The sequence below is a fragment of the Choloepus didactylus genome, chromosome 1 (genome assembly GCF_015220235.1).
Source record: "Choloepus didactylus isolate mChoDid1 chromosome 1, mChoDid1.pri, whole genome shotgun sequence".
Lineage (NCBI taxonomy): Eukaryota > Metazoa > Chordata > Mammalia > Pilosa > Megalonychidae > Choloepus > Choloepus didactylus.
The window spans coordinates 216,887,305-216,906,141 of record NC_051307.1 but is presented as its reverse complement, the minus strand read 5'-3'; the positions used below and the strand labels follow the sequence as shown (position 1 = coordinate 216,906,141).

The 18,837-nt window shown below is 40.1% G+C and overlaps 1 long non-coding RNA gene across 1 annotated transcript; it reads right to left on the bottom strand.

The window, feature by feature from the left end:
* Positions 1-858: 858 nt before the first annotated feature.
* On the bottom strand, positions 859-18,454 carry LOC119529016. The gene is made up of 3 exons (XR_005215809.1): positions 18,403-18,454; positions 17,895-18,019; positions 859-924 (listed from the first exon to the last, which is right to left on the bottom strand). It is a non-coding gene; the product is annotated as an uncharacterized LOC119529016 (long non-coding RNA).
* Between the last annotated feature and the right edge of the window lie 383 nt (positions 18,455-18,837).

Here is an 18,837-nt window from a genome sequence, read left to right as displayed (position 1 = left end):
TTATATTACATAAATAGACAAATGTCTAAAGATTTGGTGTTCAAGTAAAGGATAATTGAGGGGAAGAGAATATGGAGTATAATATTGTAATGAATGGTTCTTAACCTATCCATTGTCCCCACTCTTGCTTATGGTAGTTCCTCCACCTGGAATACCTTCCCTCTTATCCACCTATGAAAATCCCACTGTATTAGTTTCTTAGGGACTCTGTAACAAATTACCACCAAATGGGTAGCTTAAAACATAGAAGTTTATTCTCTCACAGTTCAGGAGGCCAGAAGTTGGAAATCAAGGTATTGGCAGAGGTGTTTCCATCTGGAGGCTCTGAGGGAGAATCTGTTCTCCTCCCTCCTAGATGCTGGTGGTTGCGGCTGTCCTTAGCATGCCATAGCTTGTAGCTGCATCACTTCACTTGCTGCCTCCATAGTCACAAGCCTCTCTTCTTATTTGTGTCCTCTGTGTCCAAATTTCCATCTCCTTTCTCTTATAAGGTAACCAATAATTGGATTTAGGGCCCACCCTAATCCAGTGTGACTTCATCTTAACTTGATTCCTTCTACAAAGACCATATTTCCAAATAAGATCATATTCATAGGTACTGGAGATCAGTGCTTGAACATATCTTTTGGGGGAACTCAGTTTCAACCTACTATATCTACTACCTTCTTAGTCAGCCCTTAAAACCTTCTTCCATGAACCCTAAATCTAGAAATGCACACCAGCTCTCTGCCATAATCACCACTGTTATCACTCCCATACAGGTCCCATTTGGACTAAATGGAAGTTAAAAGTGAAGGAAGATCAGGAAAGAAGAAAGACATTCCTACCCCCACTCTAGACTCACGTTTAGGTCCTTGCCAGCCTGTCTTCTCTTTTGGAGGATGAACCATGCATCTGTATTCCTGCTTCCCCAGCATCTAGTACCTGGAACATACAGGGTATGCAGTGACTATTTGTTGAAGGAATAAAGACACCATTCCAAGGGAGGGACAAGAATTAAAAACATGTCTTCTCATTGACAGCATCTCCATTCCTTTTCCATCTTTATTTTTACATCCTCCATCCTGCACCAAATGTCCAGATCTATCTGAGTATAATCACAACCCCATTGATGAAACAATTTGGTCACTTCCAAGTAAACCATTGACATCCCGTCCCCCTCTCATCACATCAGACTTTGTTCACAGTTCACCCTTGAATGTTCTCATGCTGACGGCCCATGGAATAAGGCTGTATACTGTGGTGCAGCACTCACAGGGTTAACAGCGGGGAAAGGCCCCCCAGAGCTCCTGCTCAGAGTTGTAAATGTGGCTCATAGTTCTACGTTGGGAGATGGAAACAGTAACCACAGTCCCTGGTTGCTGAGAGTCTTTTGCTCAAAGTCTGAAAATCTCTCCTTAGAGAAGCAGACATCTGACAGAAGCTGCAAAGTTGGCAAATCTAATTTCAGACTACCTAGAATATAAAAATAGGTTACCCAAGTTCAGCTGGAGTGGCTTTGAGGAGAATTCAGAGGGCTGGCTGGCCCAGTGATTGGTCAGGCAGCTGTGAAGGGTCAGGCAGCGCCTCCCCAAAGCAGCCCAGATCTTGAGGGGCATCTTTTGCCTCTGCTGGGAAGCACAGCATGTCGAGCTAAAGGGAAATTGGATCACCACATCTAATGCTCTCATTTTAATGGCAAGCCAAGGAGAGGAGAGAAGTCATTTGCCAAAAAGACACAGCAAGGATACACTGCCAGCAACCAACATCTGCCTATCAGCAAATGGGTTCTTCTGTTTCCCCTGAAATGACATGGGATTGTATAACTCTGCTCCTCTGGCCTTTGGTGATCTCAGAGGCTGTTGACCCAGGAACTTGAACTCTACAAATCTACAAAATGGCCTGGCTTTCAAAAGGTTTGATCAACTGTCCCAAGGAAGAGTCAGTCTGCATGAAGTGCTGAATTTCCTGACAGTGTCTCTAATGAGGCTTTCTTGGTCAACAAACATTAGTTTTAAAAGAATTAATTCATCCATTAATATTCCTCCCGACTCCATGCTTGGAGGTAGCAGACACTTTCTAGTTGATCTGCCTGACTCGCAGTGATACCCCTTCTCTGAGAAATACAGTTCCCCATACCCAGGGATACACCTAGCTCAAGCTGGGTGAATCAGATTCCCTTTCTATGGATTTTGAAATCAAAGACTTAGGGAACTAGCTAATCATCTGAGCTGCTCTTCTGAAGTGGAGGAACTAGAACCTAGAGAGTTGTGAGAGGGCTTTGTCAGCATATGGAAACCTGAACCAAGCCAGTTGAAGGAAAATGAATAATGAGAGAGGAGGAGAAAGTGATAAAGAGAATGAGAGACAGACCAACAGAAAGAAACAGAGAGAGGGGAGGAAAGGAGAGGAATGGAGAAGGAAACACAGAGGGACAGAAGGAGACAGAGAGCCATAGGCAAAGCTACAGAGGGGTGAGAGAGAGAGAGAGGGAGAGAGAGGAGAAGAAGCAAAAGAAAGAAGGAAGAGAGAGATTGGAGACTTCCTTTCATGTTTCTGTTTCCAGGCATCTGAAAGGTCCAGCTGCTTTGGGGTTCCATGGATAACACAGTGTCCTTCCAATAATTCCCTCTTTTGTGATTTGAGCTTTTGTTGTTTTCTGATAATTGCAGCCAGGGGTTTTAACGATAAACTGCTTGGCACACATTTAAAAAGCAATGCGAGTGAAAAAGCAAAACCAGAAAAATACAAGCCAAGAAGTGACACATTTTGGAGTTGTACATATTTGAGACTACCCATACCTCCTCCTTTCCATTCAAACTCTGCCTAATTACCTTAGGTCAATAAAACCTTCACCATTAAAAGCTGTACATTTCAGCCCTGCAACTGGGAAAACAAACAAAAAAAATTTTTTCCATGTAACTATCTGATAGGTAGAGAAAGTTAATATATCTATGTTTGAAGGAAATAGAATGGAGAGTGCCAAAGAGAACTGCATGCTGAGTTAAAATGCTAGAACCCAGTCAAAAGTTCTGAACACTTTCTTGAAAAAGTGCTTTTTGAGACACGATTGGAGTGGGTGGCATAGGCAGGATCTGGAAAGTGGAAGCAGATGTATGGAGATTAATACCAGCTCATAGCTGTATATTATTGCAGATGGCATCACTTTGCCATGTTACATATTGTTTACAGGCAGGCACTCCTCTGCACTCTGTTTGTGTCATTACTGCCCAGACACATTACTCATTTTTGAGTATGCTAGCATCTGTTTCTACCTTTCCCTGTCCCTGCAATACTTCTTGCCTTTCTCTTCCACAAACTCCTGTGCACCTTCCAAGTCCCTGCTTGAAGCTTTGCTCCTCTGGTGCCTTTTGCAGTCCACCCCAGGCAAATCCAATCATCTCTTCCTCTGATACATGCATTGCACTTGGCATTGATCCCTTTTATAAGCTGGACACTTCTAGGTGCTGTTATAGGGCAATCAGCAAAACTCTTGTTTCACTGGTGCTTACTTTCTACTTTGGGAGAGAAACAGAAGGCAAATAAGCAAATAACTATATAATTTTCAATACTGATTAGTGCTATGAAAATAAATTATGCCATGTAAGGAAATGAATGATGGGGAAGGTAATTGGATTTTATTATAGCAGTTTTCACATGTTAGGTCTAATTGTGTCTATGTTGGTTGACCCTACTAGTCTATGAGCTCTGAGAAGGGTCTTGGCCTGGTACATAGCAAGTGCTCAATAAATTCGTAGTAAAAATACAAAAGATCAGGGTCATAAATTCAGTGTTTCACAGTCAACAGAAACCTTGTCTTGGTTTTACAGAAAGCAGGTTAGCTAGATAGTTAACCAATTTTCCAGTGAATAGCTGAAAATTATTTTGTTCCTTGAAAAATGTGTCATATTTTTCTCTGACTTCACCGGGAATGTAATTAACCAGAAAGCTCTCCATACTGTTACCAAACATCAATATTTCATTTCTCAGTTTCATAAATAGCTATGTAGACTTGGCCCCAGATTCCACTTTCACTTGGTTCAATTATTTAGTGCCACACATTCCTGACCAAAATCTCCTGTTTATTATCTATTTGTCTCACATTACTTTTCCAGCCACCAACCTAGACAGGTTGTAATTTTCAACCCAGTGCACTAGGGTTTGTCGTCTGATTTCCATTTCCAATACTAGCTAATTTGGCCATAGGGAACCTTGAGGGGCTGAGCTACTTGGCTGAAATAGGATGCATTTTGTTGAATAAGAATAATGAACTCATTTCTGATTACAGGAATGAGGGTGGAGTAAGCTGGAGCATAGGATCACAGAAGCCAAGGGTCTTGGATTTGGAAGGCAGCAAAGGACATAGGCTTTGTCACCAGTTAGAGATTGGTTTGAATTTCTATTCTGCAGCTTATTATTAACGTGTTCTTGGTCAAACCAGGGTCCTCCTCTGAAAATGAAAGGAAAGTAAAACCTACTTTGTAGGGTGTTGCTACAACAATCAAGTATAATGTATGCAAAACACCTAGCAGACTATCTCACACTTGGTAGGTACTCATAAAGTAATAATTATTAATAGGCTTTGATCAAGGTAGTCGGTATTGTTAGAAAGAAATTTATATTCAACAGACTCTCTCTTTAGAACAGAGACTGTGTCTGGCAATGGCAGTGTGCTCCTCATATTCTTAGCATAAAAACAGAGATTTGTTTTCAAGAACACAACAGTGGATCAGATGTCCTGGTTTGAATCCCTGCATCACCTCTTAGAGCTGTATATCCTTGGACAGGTTTCTTAACCTGCAGTGCCTGTCGCCTTATCTGTAAAAAGGGGATAATAGTAGTGCCTCCTTCATAGGTTTGCTGTGAGTTTAAAAGAGGGAATACGTGCAAGTTGTTTAGAACAGGATCTGGCATGGTGTGTATTATTTGTTTATCGCTTTTCTTTAAATTGACTGATTTTTTTTTACTTAGATATATTCATTTTAAACAAATGCTTTATACCATGCCCATTATGGGAAACCTGTAATCATTAAAAATGAACACAATAAAATCTAAACAATGTTATGAAAGTCCTGCTAAACACTCTTGTCTGCTGGGGATTTTGAGATTGAGACCTGCATTTTCTTGGTTCAAAGGGAATTTTGCAAGTACTAGAGAAGTATTAAGGGCAACCTAGTACTAAACTGAGACTTTCTCCATAGAGTCAGAAGATGATCTCACTATGTGATTCAGCCTTAGATTGATGTGCTTCCTAAGAGCATCTCTCCCACCCCTAGATTTAAGCACCCCATGCTTAGGGAAACACTGGAGAAATTGAATGAGGAACACCAGCTTCTAGTCCCAGGGTCACCACTAGTTACCTGTGTGACCTTGGACAAAAGACTTAACCTTCTCAGGTCTCAGTTTCTCCTGTGTAAAATGAAGAAACGGGGCTCTAAGATCCTTTCTGTCTGTGGAATGGAAGGTTCTGATGCTCCTTGAGACAAGGCTAGTTTTATTTTATCCCTCTGCTTAGCAACATCAGAGAATGCTTGAGCAGTACATTCAGTCTTTTAGTTGCACTGACCACTGTGGACTACTGTAGTTTCCCTCGATGGGTAATGTCCTTGTTCTGGTTTGCTAATGCTGCCAGAATGCAAAATACCAGAGATGGATTTGCTTTTATAAAAGGGGGTTTATTTGGTTACACAGTTACAGTCTTAAGGCCATAAAGTGTCCAAGGTAGCACATGAGCGATCAGGTACCTTCACTGGAGGATGGCCAATGGTGTCTGGAAAACCACTGTTAGCTGGGAAGGCACGTGGCTGGTGTCTGCTCCCAAGTTCTGGTTTCAAAATGGCTTTCTCCCAGGACGTTCCTCTCTAGGCTGCAGTTCCTCAAAAATGTCACTCTTAGTTGCACTTGGCATATTTGTCCTCTCTCACCTCTCCTGAGCAAGAGTCTGCTTTCAACGTTCGTCTTCAAGCTGTCTCTCATCTGCAGCTCCTGTGCTTTCTTCTAAGTGTCCCTCTTGGCTGTAGCTCCTCTTCAAAATGTCAGTCTCGGCTGCACTGAGTTCCTTCTGTTATGTCAGCTCATTTATATGGCTCCACTGATCATATAAACCCACCCCAAATGGGCGGAGCAACACCTCCATGGAAATTATCCAATCAGAGTCATCACCCAAGGTGGGTGGGGCACATTCCAAAGAAACACTCAAAGAATTACAGTCTAATCAACACTGATAATGTCTGCCCACACAAGATTACATCAAAGATAATGGCATTTGGGAGACATAATACATTCAAACTGGCACAGTCCTTGTCTCAGCCAGGTGGAAAATACCTTGAGGGCAGGAACAGCACTCATTTTGTCTTTTCACTTGCGAAAGACTGTGAAAACAGACTTAATGATTTCATATATTTGCTTTGAATAGATTCAATAATACTTACTTTTCTGTTAAAACAATGGGAGACAGAAAGGACCGGGCAGCATCTACAGAAAGTGAAACCATGTCACTCTGAAGAATATATCAGAGATCTTCACTTAATCTCAGGTTCACAATATGGAAATGTTTCTGCAAACTTAGGACCTCCCAACATGGAAAGCTCAGGTTTCCGAGGCCTAAACTCATTTTAACATTTAACATTTTTAAAATGTTTTCACATTTTGAAAACATTTCTAATCTCTCTTGATAATTTTTTAAATCTCTTTGAAACTTTTAGTAAAACAATTTTATAAACCCCTATTTCTGATTTCATTATAAAGGGCTACTTCAAGTCATAGAATTGAGCTACTGACAAATTCTACATTCTGTTTTTTAATTTTCCTGAATATCTGGCTGAACACCATCTTTTTTTGATAGATTCTTCACATTATCTTTGCTTACCTCACCAGGCCTCACCAGTTTCCAGTAAGACACTATTTAATAAATTGCTATTCTAATTGCTACTCCATATGCTGGTAGGAAGTATAATGGAACAGCTCATTGACATGTGGATGTTGGGCAGTTAGCTAGGCTCACTCATTAGCTAGATATTCGGTCTACATTGGTTAGAGTTCCTTGGTGGCAAGCAACAGAAAATAACTCTGATGACAATAAATAGGAAAGGGGAATTTACTTAGAAGGATAAGGGGGGAGCTCACAGAATAAAAAAGAAAAGCTGAAAACTAGACTTAGGAAAGACTAGGAACCTGAGCAACTCTGAGACTCTAAATTGCCAGACTAAGGCCCCTGGACCAAATACACCAGCCACCTATTTTTGTAAATAAAATTGATAGGAACATGGCCACACCCATTTGTTTACATATTGTCTATGGCCACAGAGTCAAGTAGTTGCTACCTTCATGTCCACAAAGTCTAAAATGTGGTCCTTTACAGAAAAAGTTTGGTGACCCCTACTCTAGATGATGGGAAGGAATGGACAGTATTTTCAAGGTATCATGGAAAGACTGATGTTTTTCCTGTTATCTCTTACTTCAAGATTCAAATTCCTTGGAGAGAGAGCCTGATCCTCTTTAGGGGAGGGTTGGGTTCCTTGATACCCTTCCACTAAAGCAGTATCCAATGGGCAGGGTCCCCCTGAGCAAACCCAAGGGGCTGTTACCGAAGAATGGAGAATAGGTGCCAGGCAGGCAAAAACGACAGATGTTCAGTATACACACTCCCACAGAGCAGACTTGCAGCAATTCAGATTCGTGCTTCAACAAAATTACACACACACACACACACACACACATACACACACACACACACACACACACTAGATCACAGAGTTTCAGGTTCACAAATTGTCAAAAACACAAATTATAACTTTTAATTCCAAGGATCTACTGTAGTCTATTTCCCGTAGCCCCAAATGCACTAGAAATAGCACTGAGGGGTAAATAAAGCCATAGCACTGGACTTCCAGTCCTGACACTGATAAGCGAATCATGTCAGCTCCCTGAGACTCAGTTTCCCCACCCTGCCTGCCTCACAGAGCTGTGGTGAGGCACAGGGGCAAGTTTGGAGTAGGTGCTTAAGTGGATGAGGATCCCTCATGAATAAAAGGCTTTATGATTGAAAATTACTAAACAAAAGTAAGGCATGATTAAAAATCCAAACACAGTCTTTTATAGTAGGTCTTGTCTATGTTGTGCTACTGTTCTCAAGGAGCCATTTGCTTGCTATCATTTCTTTCTATAGATTACAAGTATTGGAGTCTTCTCTTTCTCTTTCCCTCCATCCTCATCCTCATCTCCAGTGGGTGTGGCCTCCCTGAGGTCACCAGAGTAAGGTCATAAAGTTGGACACCAGACCAAAGCGTAGGCTCCTGGGAAATGATACTGACTTCTTGGGAGTAGATAATGATGCAAGTTCTGTTTGTAGGAAGAAGTTCTTGCAAAACTTTATACAAGCTAGACTCTTGAATATTACCACCTTTTTTGCTGTACTCTCCCAGGTCAGCACCCCTTCATCACCATAGTTGCTATGGTGTTCCCTGATGATTTTGTATTCCTCCCTGGAGCGCCTTATATTCTGGGATGTAAATCCAAGACTACTCTGTGTTTTAGTCTCCCTCTAATGACAACCACCACAAATCCCTGACAATGTGCCAAGAACCATGCTAAGATTATAATATATTTAATTTATTTGGCACAAGATCCTTGGTACCATTTCAAAGATGAGGAAACTAAGGCCAAGAAATATTACAAAATGGGCTCAAGGTTACAGAGCTTGTAAGGGCTGGAGCTTGGATTCGAACCCAGACTGGCTCATGCAGAAGTCCTCTCAGGGACTATGCTTGGTCATCTAAGTCCTCAGTGTAAAGTAAGAGAGCGCACCAGTGTTACCCAGATCAGCAAAAAGGAAATATGGAAAACAATGAAGTTTTCCAATGCAAATCAATATTCTCTAACTCAAGCATAAAATAAGATTAGATAAAGGAATGCAGAAAATCACCAGAAATGCAAAAAGTTAATAAGTATTTACCACCCAAAAATGTTGACCCAACAGGCCAAGAGGCTGAAACATGTCTGAAATCTGTACTGCCTGCCTCTGTCCTTTAAGCTGGGTTCAGTAGAGTTTACCCTAGGCCTGGGTAACCAGCCACCATTTTCACCACTTATCAACATGGTTTCCTTGGTTTCTGAAAAAAAAAAAAATAATAAGGAGGGAAGGAAGAAGAAGGTCCACCATTTGCTTTCTCATAAACAAGGTGTAAACACTGCATGTATCTGAAAACTATGCCTTATTCTTCAGTCAGTGGTATCTGGATAGAGCTGGCAACATGGATAGGAATATTTGGGAGAAAATGGACAAGGCTTGGATCTGAGCTGAAAAGAATGCCACTTACCCAGACAGTTGCAGGCGCATGACATATGGTCCACAGCACAGTGATGCCTGCTGGTTGTTCACCTAAACTACACTAGTGGGATTTCGGAAGCATAAATCTATAAATTATGACTCTCAAGTTTCTCTAGCCCAGCCCTGGATTCATCTGTCTATCTGCCTCTTTCTAGCACCAGTTGAATGTCAAATACAACATGCTACAGTGGTATATTTTATTGTCCCTAAAACTTGTTCCAACTTTCCCATTTCTGTGAGTAGCAGAACCACTATCCTTGTTGTTCAAGCTAGAAATTTGGAATCATTCTCTCCCTTTTCCCTTCCCAATGATAATTCTTCTATCAGCATATCCTGTCTGTCCTACTTCCAAAATATGTCTTGAATCTATCTAACCCCCCTCTATTTCTGTTGCTACTAATCTGGTCTAAGCCATCATCATCACTTTCTCAGTCCTCTGCAATAGCTTCAGATTTCCATTCCTGACTCTTAACAATCCAGCAGCAAAGGCCATCTTTTTAAAGCGCAATATCAGATCTTGTCACTCTCCTGCTTAAAAGCCGTCCATCACTTTCCATGGCACTTACAATCAAGTCCAAAGCCCTTCCATGGCTTGCATGTCTCTTGTGTCACGTGCTTGCTCTTTCTCCCTGACAATTCACTAGTCACACTCGTCTTCCTTGAGCTGTTCTTTGCTTTGGTCTTCCCTGTGTGTGCCTTTATCTGCTGGTCTGACTCCATTCCACCACCAGGCTCATCTCCCATATCACAGAGATTTACCAAGTTTGCTTTTTCAGTTTCTTTCTCTCATGGAGTCCTGTTCCTTTCCTTTATAGCACTTATTTCAGGGATATTAGCTATTTGCTTACTTGTTTAATATGTCTCCCCTGATATTGCCACAAGCTTCACAAAGTTGGGGAGACATCTGTCTTGCTCACTAATAATCTCTAGCCGTGAGCACAGGGCCTAATACATACTAGACACCCAATAAATAACAATGAATAAATGAATGAATGTCCTTTGATTCTTTATGATTTCTACTGTCTTGTTTATTGTTTCATCAACTCATTTCCTCCCATCTGCTTAGAGATTTATAGTTTATAAAGCGCTTTCATATTCTGTCTCTCATTTGTGAAGAAAGGAGAGGAGTTGAGATCTGCCCTTTCAAAGAACTGAAGAAAACAGGTTCAGGGAGTTCAAGGATCTGCCTAAGGCTTAAAGGCAGCTAGTAAGGGGTTTTCTTAAGTCTCAGTCAATGCCTTGACTCTTTTCTCCTAAATGGATGATTGTTATTAGCAAACAATATAAGAAAATGATATTCAAATAGAGCTAGGAAAAGGTCTGAGTCCTATTTAGTTCTATTGTGTTTTTTTTTTTTCCAATATTTATCTTTTCTGGTAATAAGGAAATACAGCTCATTTATGCATTGTGCTCCAAGCAAAGCCAGGAACAAGACTGTCACTGGAATTTCAGAATTTGAAACTTTTCTCAGATTTTATGAAGATTTATTACAAGCGAGGCATTATAGTGGGTAATAAAGCTAGCTTCATTGACTGCAGTAATGATCGAAAGTAATTAAAAAGCTGTGGCCATACGAGATTTTAATTAATGTAATGAACATGTCTAAAATGCAGGTATATCCATTCATTATTCTGTTAGCGTTCCATATTTCCTAAAACATTAACGTGCAAAGTATGGCTACATAAAATGGATTATTTTACTCATGGACATTATTTTAAATTTTGACTGAGAACAGTTCATATTTCAGAAATACCATTAAGTAATTTTCATGGAAAGTTTCTGCTATTATAGAGCCACATCAGTCCCTTCTACAAAGCAACTTATCCCTTTACAATTTGTAGAAAAGTACATTAGCACCATGTCTAAGCATGGCTATTCAAATATCATGATTGATTCATTCATTTATTTTTATCTTTGAAATTAAAATAACTTATGCAAAATAAGCCTCTCCCCTCTATTCCCAACTCACTCTTCCTAACTCATCCAAGGATAATCAAATCCACAAAAGAGAAATATTTCAGTTCAAAATGTAATATTGGAATTACCTGGTTTAGCTATCCATAGTGATTGATTTATCAAATGAGGTAGCTTGTCTGCAAAGATGACCCACAACAATTTCTCCCATTCTCATATGCACATGTCACTGCTGTCATCAAGGGGTGGAATCTATCCTCCCTCCCCTAAAACAGGGGTTGCTTTGGGCCAATAGAATATGATAGAAGTGACACTGTTAATTCTGACATGAAGATTTAAGAATCTTAGCAGCTTTTGTTTTTACTTTTTGGGATCCAGTTCCCATGTAAAAGAGATCAGGTGAAACTACTAAATGATGAGCGAGTACGTGGAGAGAGAGGGCCAGTGAGCTCCAGCCCTTCCAGCCATCCCAGCTGAGGCACTGGACATATGAGTGAAACCATCTTTGATGTTCCCGCTCTCACAGAATTTATCAGTTCAATAAAGCCACACAGTGACCTCAGCCAGTACTGCATAAAGGGGTGACAAGCTGTGCCCACTGAGCCCTGTCCAAATCTCAGAATCGTAAGAAAATAAATGGTTCCTGTTTTAAGCCACTATATTTAGGGGTGGTTTTTATGCTGCAATAGATAACTGAAACACCAAGATAATCACAATTTTCTTTGCTCCATGTAGACAAATGCTAGCTTGGTCAGTTAAATACTTATTTATTGAGCACCTACTGTGAGTACTAGTGGTGCAAAAATAAATGATACATAGTTCTAGACTTTAAGGAAGTTCTTATTCTAAAGGAAGATACAGAAAAAGAAACACAGATTTACAATACAATGTTTTAAGTGGTAATACAGGACTGTGCATTGAGGCATAATAAGGCCAACTTACTAATCAGAGAAGGCTGAGAGAGGCGACAATTGAACTGAGTCTTGAAGAGTAAGTAAGAACTACCCAAGTGTATAAAGAACAAAGGAGATTAAAAAGCCTGGTGCACATGGAAGTGGGGAGGGGTCAGAGGGTGGGGAAGGGGTCAGAGGAGGGGAACTGCAAGAAGTTTGGGGTGACTAGAGTATGACATGAGACTGGGAATGATGGAAGATAAGTCTAGAGAAGATTCCAGAGTATGGTTAGTCTCAAATATTGATACCGCAGGGACGGCTCTTTGCAGTAGAAAGGCTGGCCCCATGGTGCCACAAAGGAGAAACATGTCTCTCAGTGAGAAGGTGATTTTATTGCAAGTGCATAGCGAGGAACTGGAGGAATCTTCCTAAAACCAGTTTGAAGTGAGGATGTGGTTAACATTTTTATAAGTAAAGGAAAGGAGGTAGGGGTCAAAAACTAAGTAATGACTCCATGATTCATTCTTGTCAGGTCAGCGATGATGTTGGATCTTTGTAAGGAAGGCTCGGGCGAATTTCCCAATGCTGTGGTGTCTCAAGCCGCTTTTTCCAGCTTCAGTGATTAGATTTAGATACTGATGTGCAAACTTCTGCATGCAGAGCTTTCATGGCTCTTTTCTTAGCTGACCATTCAGGAAAGTAAACTTTTATCTTTTGAGGAGGAAGTCATTGATTCTTTGGGCCATGGGAGTTCTTGACGCTATTCTGTTATATTCCTGTAAGCAGAACTGACAGGGTCTGGTTAATGTCCGTCTGGGGACTAAGAACAAAGCTCAGCTAGGGTAGCCATATTTCCTGGCTATCAATATCATAATAAGGGGCTTGCTCTACACAGTATATGGGATAGACTTTACCATAGGGCATGGATCAGAGCTACTTTTTTAAAGGGAGTCATCAAGATAAAATTCACTCTTGGGTTTGGCAGCTATCATTACGATCACCTGGACTCTTAGTTGAAAGTGACAGAATCTTAATTCAGATTGAATTAAGTAGTAAAGGATATTTGAGGGTTGTGGTCATGTAGCAGAGAAGGAGACTGAGGCAGCTCACAGGATTGGAAGAAGAGCTGCAGAGACCTGGGGCTCAAAGAACAGAGCCAGAAACCTGAAACCACCAAGACACACTCACTGCCACACATTTACTTCTCATTATCTCTTATCTCCATAGAAGCAGCTACTTTAAACTCTAATTTTTTATGGTTACTATCCTACATGTCTAAGAATATATGCCTAAGCTACCTTTTCTTGAATTCTCATAGACATTGGCTACTGATTTCCTCTTTAGAAATACGAAGATCTCAGTTCTATTCCATTCTGTTTCCCTTGCCTCTATCCCTTTCAATATAATTATCTCACAACTTATTAACTACACACCAGCACTTTTATTATCATGACTATGTAAATATTGCTCACTGTTCAGTCAAGTGGTGTCCCATCACTTTTGTTTCACCCAGAGTTAAAATTGACTCCTTTTTTATTTGCTCAGTTTTATATAATTCAGTGAACTCTTTTCAATCTTCTAACAACTTTTCAGAACACTTTTTAGTTTTTCCAATATCCAAGGTGTTATATCTTGGTTTCAGTATCTCTCTAAGACTTTTCTCCTTGAGCCCACGTCCTCCTGCTCCAATCCTGACCACATTCTCCCAAGTAAAACTTGAAACCAGGTCTTCTATTAGCTACCATTTTGGGAATTCCCTTCACTTGGGTGGATCCCCACTTTTTCTGGGTCCCATCTCTCCATCTCATTGAATTTTTACATTCTGATGGAACAAAGAAAGAAGATTTATGAAAGGAATTATTTTGAGATACAAAAGCCTGAAAAATATCCTCATGCTTGATTGATAATTTAGAAGGCATAAAATTCTGGTTTGAAAATTATTTTTCCCCCAGAATTTTTAAGCCATTCTTTTTTTGTCTCCTAGCTTTTAATACTGTTGTTGAGAACCTGGATGCCCTTCTGATTCCTGATTCTTTTCACGTGAAGTGTCTCCCCCCACCACCACCACCTTGAAGGATTTTGCACTCTTCTCTCTATCCCTGGTCTTTTGAAATTTCACAATGATGTACAGTAGGGTAAGACTATTTACTCCCACTGTGTTGCATATTTAGTGGGCTCAATCTGGATACTCATATTGTCAAGTCCTTGAACATTTCCTTTTGTTACTGTTTAATAATTTTTGTCACAGATGATGTTTTCCTGTCCATATATCCTTAGCATTCATCTCTTCATGCAAAAGGATACACACTGTGAACCTCTGTGCATCTCTGAATGAGGGATTATTTTTCCCCTAGCTGCAGAAGCACACTTGGCCTACACATGAACAAGTCAAATAATCCCTGGAAGTAGCTCTCAAACAATGACCTAAGAGGAGTGGTGGATTAATACCCCAGCCTCCTCATCCTTTGTTCTGATTAGGTTCCTGTGTATCCTACACTATCTCCCATACTCCCCCAATGGGTTTGAGCTCCAGTTGCCCACCATAGTAACTGGCTTGATAACATTTGCTTTATTATGTTCCTTTTTCCTTCCCGGTTTCACTGACCACCAACCCTACTGTTGTTTTCTGGGATCACTGCCAAGTAAGTGACTTGAACTCAAATCCAAGTCTAAGAGCCTGCTTCTGGGGAACCCAAACCAAAATGTTTCCTCACCACCATCTCTTTTTATTCTAACATCCATATGTTAGTTTATTTTCTTTCTCTCTTACAGATTAATGGATTGTCTCAAATATTTGGTAATCTTTGGCTTCCATTCTTTGAGCTAGGTAAAAATGACGTGAGGAAAGTCTGTGTGCATGATTGGGGCTTGTCAGCTGGAGGGCTCATTTTAGATTTCATTGCATCCTGGATATTTTTCTTGGGATTCCCAAAGTTTGATCTGCAGATCTTTTGCAGGGGGGTACAGGGGCAGTTCAGTTTCTCTAGAGAAGGATCCCTCAATCTTACACTTGGGCTAAGGCTAAGGAATATGAGACTGCTTATAGGAGCTTTGGATTGGACAGAGGTTTGGGGCTATGGTTCATTGTAGCAAGCAGACTTGCCCTTAGCTCTCTATTTTCCACCACACCTCTCTCACTGCCTCTTCTATGCCCAGAGTCCCAAGTCTGAAGCCTCTTTGGTTCAGTTCCATCAGAGGCCATTCCTTCTATCTTGTGAGGGGTACTGGGGCAGGGGGACTAGGGAAGTGCAGGTGCAGTTACTCATTATTTGGACTTTTAATACATTTCCCTGTTTTCAGCCACCACTGGACTGCCACCATCTGAAATACCAGGTGCCTGTAATTCCTGAGCTTTTATGAGGTCCTTCAAATGCAATCTGACAGCTGGGTAAATGACTGTGCAGCTTAGGTATTTATCATTCCTAGATCTGCCTTATCTCTTCGTATATCATGGTTTGGGAGTTACATATTTAATTTAATTGATGATATTTAATCCAAGATAGAGTTTGTATTTCTGATTCTCTTTCTCCTTGGTATTCTGGGGTTGATTTTCAAAAGGGGGATATTGACTTTACATAATTATCTTAAAGTGGAAGTCCAGGAAATAGATTTTAAGCAACAAAGGCAACTTATTTCTAATCTAGTAATTCATACTTAAATTACAAATGACATCTAAACTAAAAATATGAGATTTAAAATAAATCTCATTCCTGTCTTATTGTTTTATGCATGTAAACTGATAACTATAAGGTCTTTGAGAGCAGGGAACACATGCTTCCCTCTTATTTTCTACACTATCCCTAGCACAATGCTGGGCAATAAGAACTGTTTGATAAATATCATGCAAAGTAAATTGAGAATGAATAAAAGAAACCATACCTGCCTGCCACTTTTCTCTAGGTTTAAATATTCCCTGACCATCATTCACATTCTCGAACTTGGCAAACCCAGTTTTCCCATTTCATTTTTACCTATGAAGAATTCTGTGAATTGCAATATGGAGAGCTTAATTCACCTCCATGTTTCAGATCTAATCTCTGTATCTCCTAAGGAAATAGTCCACCACTGCCTCATATATTAAGTCCAAACTATCAATGACTCAGCTCTCTATAAAAAGCAATTCACACTCCCTCCACTTTTCCCAGAATCCACAAATATAAAGAGATTCTGTGAAAGAGAAAAGACTTCATGGTCTTTTAAGATGATCAGATAGACAATGACCTATGGATATGGCCCGAGCTGTGCTTCACCAGGGAAAGCAGACAAACTAGCAATCACAGAATGGTAGAATTTCCCAAAGAAAGTGAGATGTCTAACAAAGAATGTATCCTATATCAAATACATTTGACAATTACTGAATAAGTTTTCCCTTCTGGGAGATTCACAGCATCAATTAGCATATTAAAGGCTCTGGGAAGTCCTGCAGTAAAGAAAACTGCTGAACTTGGTTTAATTAAATGGTTCCAAAAGGTATTTGAGAATACCAAACTTATTTTTATCATGTTAATAATTAGTGACTCCAAGACTTGGTTTCTTCTTTTGTAAAATAAAGATAATGGTATCTACTTCAAAAGAGCATCTTAAGTCTTTAAAGGGATAACCCATTTAACTAGTGTCAGGTTTATTATGAGCCTTCTAAATTTTAATTGTAGCAGTTTATTTAATTGTAGTTTAATTGTGGTAGTTTTAGTTTCTGTTGTCGATAAAAATAATACAGTATAACATAAAAGTATAATATAATACAAAATATCTAATGGGATATATCTAGAAGTGGTATATTAGAAGTATGTTGATGTTTACACAACCACAAATCAATGAAACATTATAAATGAGTAATTCTGAGATGATCACAAGACTCCCACTGGATCAAAAATTTCAATATGTCCCGTTATGTTCTCTACTCCAGTGGTTTAAACCATGTTATTGCTGCTATTGGCTCCTATTAGTGTCCAGTCTGACCTGGTTCTCAGAAGAGTCATGAAGGCAGCAGACTGAGACTTCAGGGATGCAACATGGATGAGTGGGAAAAAGCATTGATTTTGGAGCCAGGTACATATCTTGGCCCAGATCCCAGTTCTACTCTTTGCTTTCTGCGTGATCTTGGATCATTTACTTAATCTCTCTGGGCCTCAGTTGTCTCAGCTAGAAAGTAAGGAAGATGATGTCTAGTTTACAGGATGGTTGGGAAGATGAACTGGGATCATTTGTGGAAAGTGAGTGGCTTAGTGGCTGGTATATATTGGGCAGTCCCTGTTTAGTTCCAGGTATATTCAGGATTTTATGCACTTGTGGTGATGGTCCCTGCTCTACTGCTAGAATCCAGAACCTTAGTTCTGCCTGTTACACCGGAGGACATCAGTTGTGGGTTGATTTCATCCATCTCCCTGCCCTCCTGTCACCTCCCAGTTCTGCCCCTACTGGGCTAACACCTGTGAGGCATTATCCTCAAGCCCCCAAGTGCTAGAATTTTACCATCTTAACAACTCAATGCTGGATGTACCACACACCAAGGCAAGTCAATAGGGGAGAGGGGTAGGAGCATTAGGAGTTTATTACAAGACCAGAAAAATTTATATTCAAATTGACTCAAAACATAAAGCTTTTATATCCAAGCTTTGTCTTATTTGACATTCAAAACAGCCTTGTAAAGTAGATTTATCACATTTTATTATCCTCTTCTTATACAATAAGGAACAACTTCAGAATTGGTTAGAGTTTTCCCAAGGTAAACTTCTTCACTAGTACTAGAATCAAGCCTTTTGAACCCAAATAATACATACCAACTTCCATGGCCAGGACCACCGAGCACTGTACCAGCTCCTCAGTTGCAAATCTCACTTAATCCTCAAATAAACTCTGGAAGGTAGGTAACATCTCCCTTCCATAGATGAAGAAACAGGTGCAGCTGTAGAAGTGGTAGAATCAGGATTTGAATTGAGGTCTGTGTGACTCCAAAGCCCTCACCTTGCCCACTAAATCATGGGAACTCCAGATACAACCCTTGGATCCTCTTAACACCATAAAGACCCTCAGTAAGATGTGGTCCAGTAAACTAGCACCCAGGGCTGCAAATGAGTTTTTATGAATACTCACTGTACACAAACACATAGTCATCTATTCTTTAAACACAGGTTTTAGAAGTCTGGAAAGACTGGCAAAGTGAACAAGCCTTTCATCTGGACTGAGTCAGGCACACTGTAAAGATCTGCCGACACAGAGTCAATATTTGCCTAGACCCCTTCTTTCCTTGGTTTCACATTCAGCTGCTGATCATCCAGTTGTACTCACCACCCTCTCACAGAACTCTTGGCACTCTGGATTCTTTCATTCTTCATTTCTTTTAGATCAGAAATAGGCAATAACAAAAAAAAAAAAAAAAAAGAATTCCTTTAGAATTTTCTACAAGGCAGGCACCATGAAAAACTCTTTATTTTCATTATTTTTTGAAACTTTCCTAAGTCTTCATGGAGGTATTCTTATCACACCAATTTTGCCAGTGAGAAATCAGTATTGGTGACTTGAAAGGGGTCACAGCTTGGAAGTTCTGCTGGCACAATTTAACCCTTATCAGTCTAATTTCAAATCTCAGCTCCTTTGCCATTTTGCTAGACCTCTTTTTTTAGAGAAAATGGAAAAATACCACACCAAAAATCACCTCACAAGAACCACCAGCCTTATTTATCCTCAAACGCTGATGCCAGAAAACCTAGAGAAGGGAGCCAA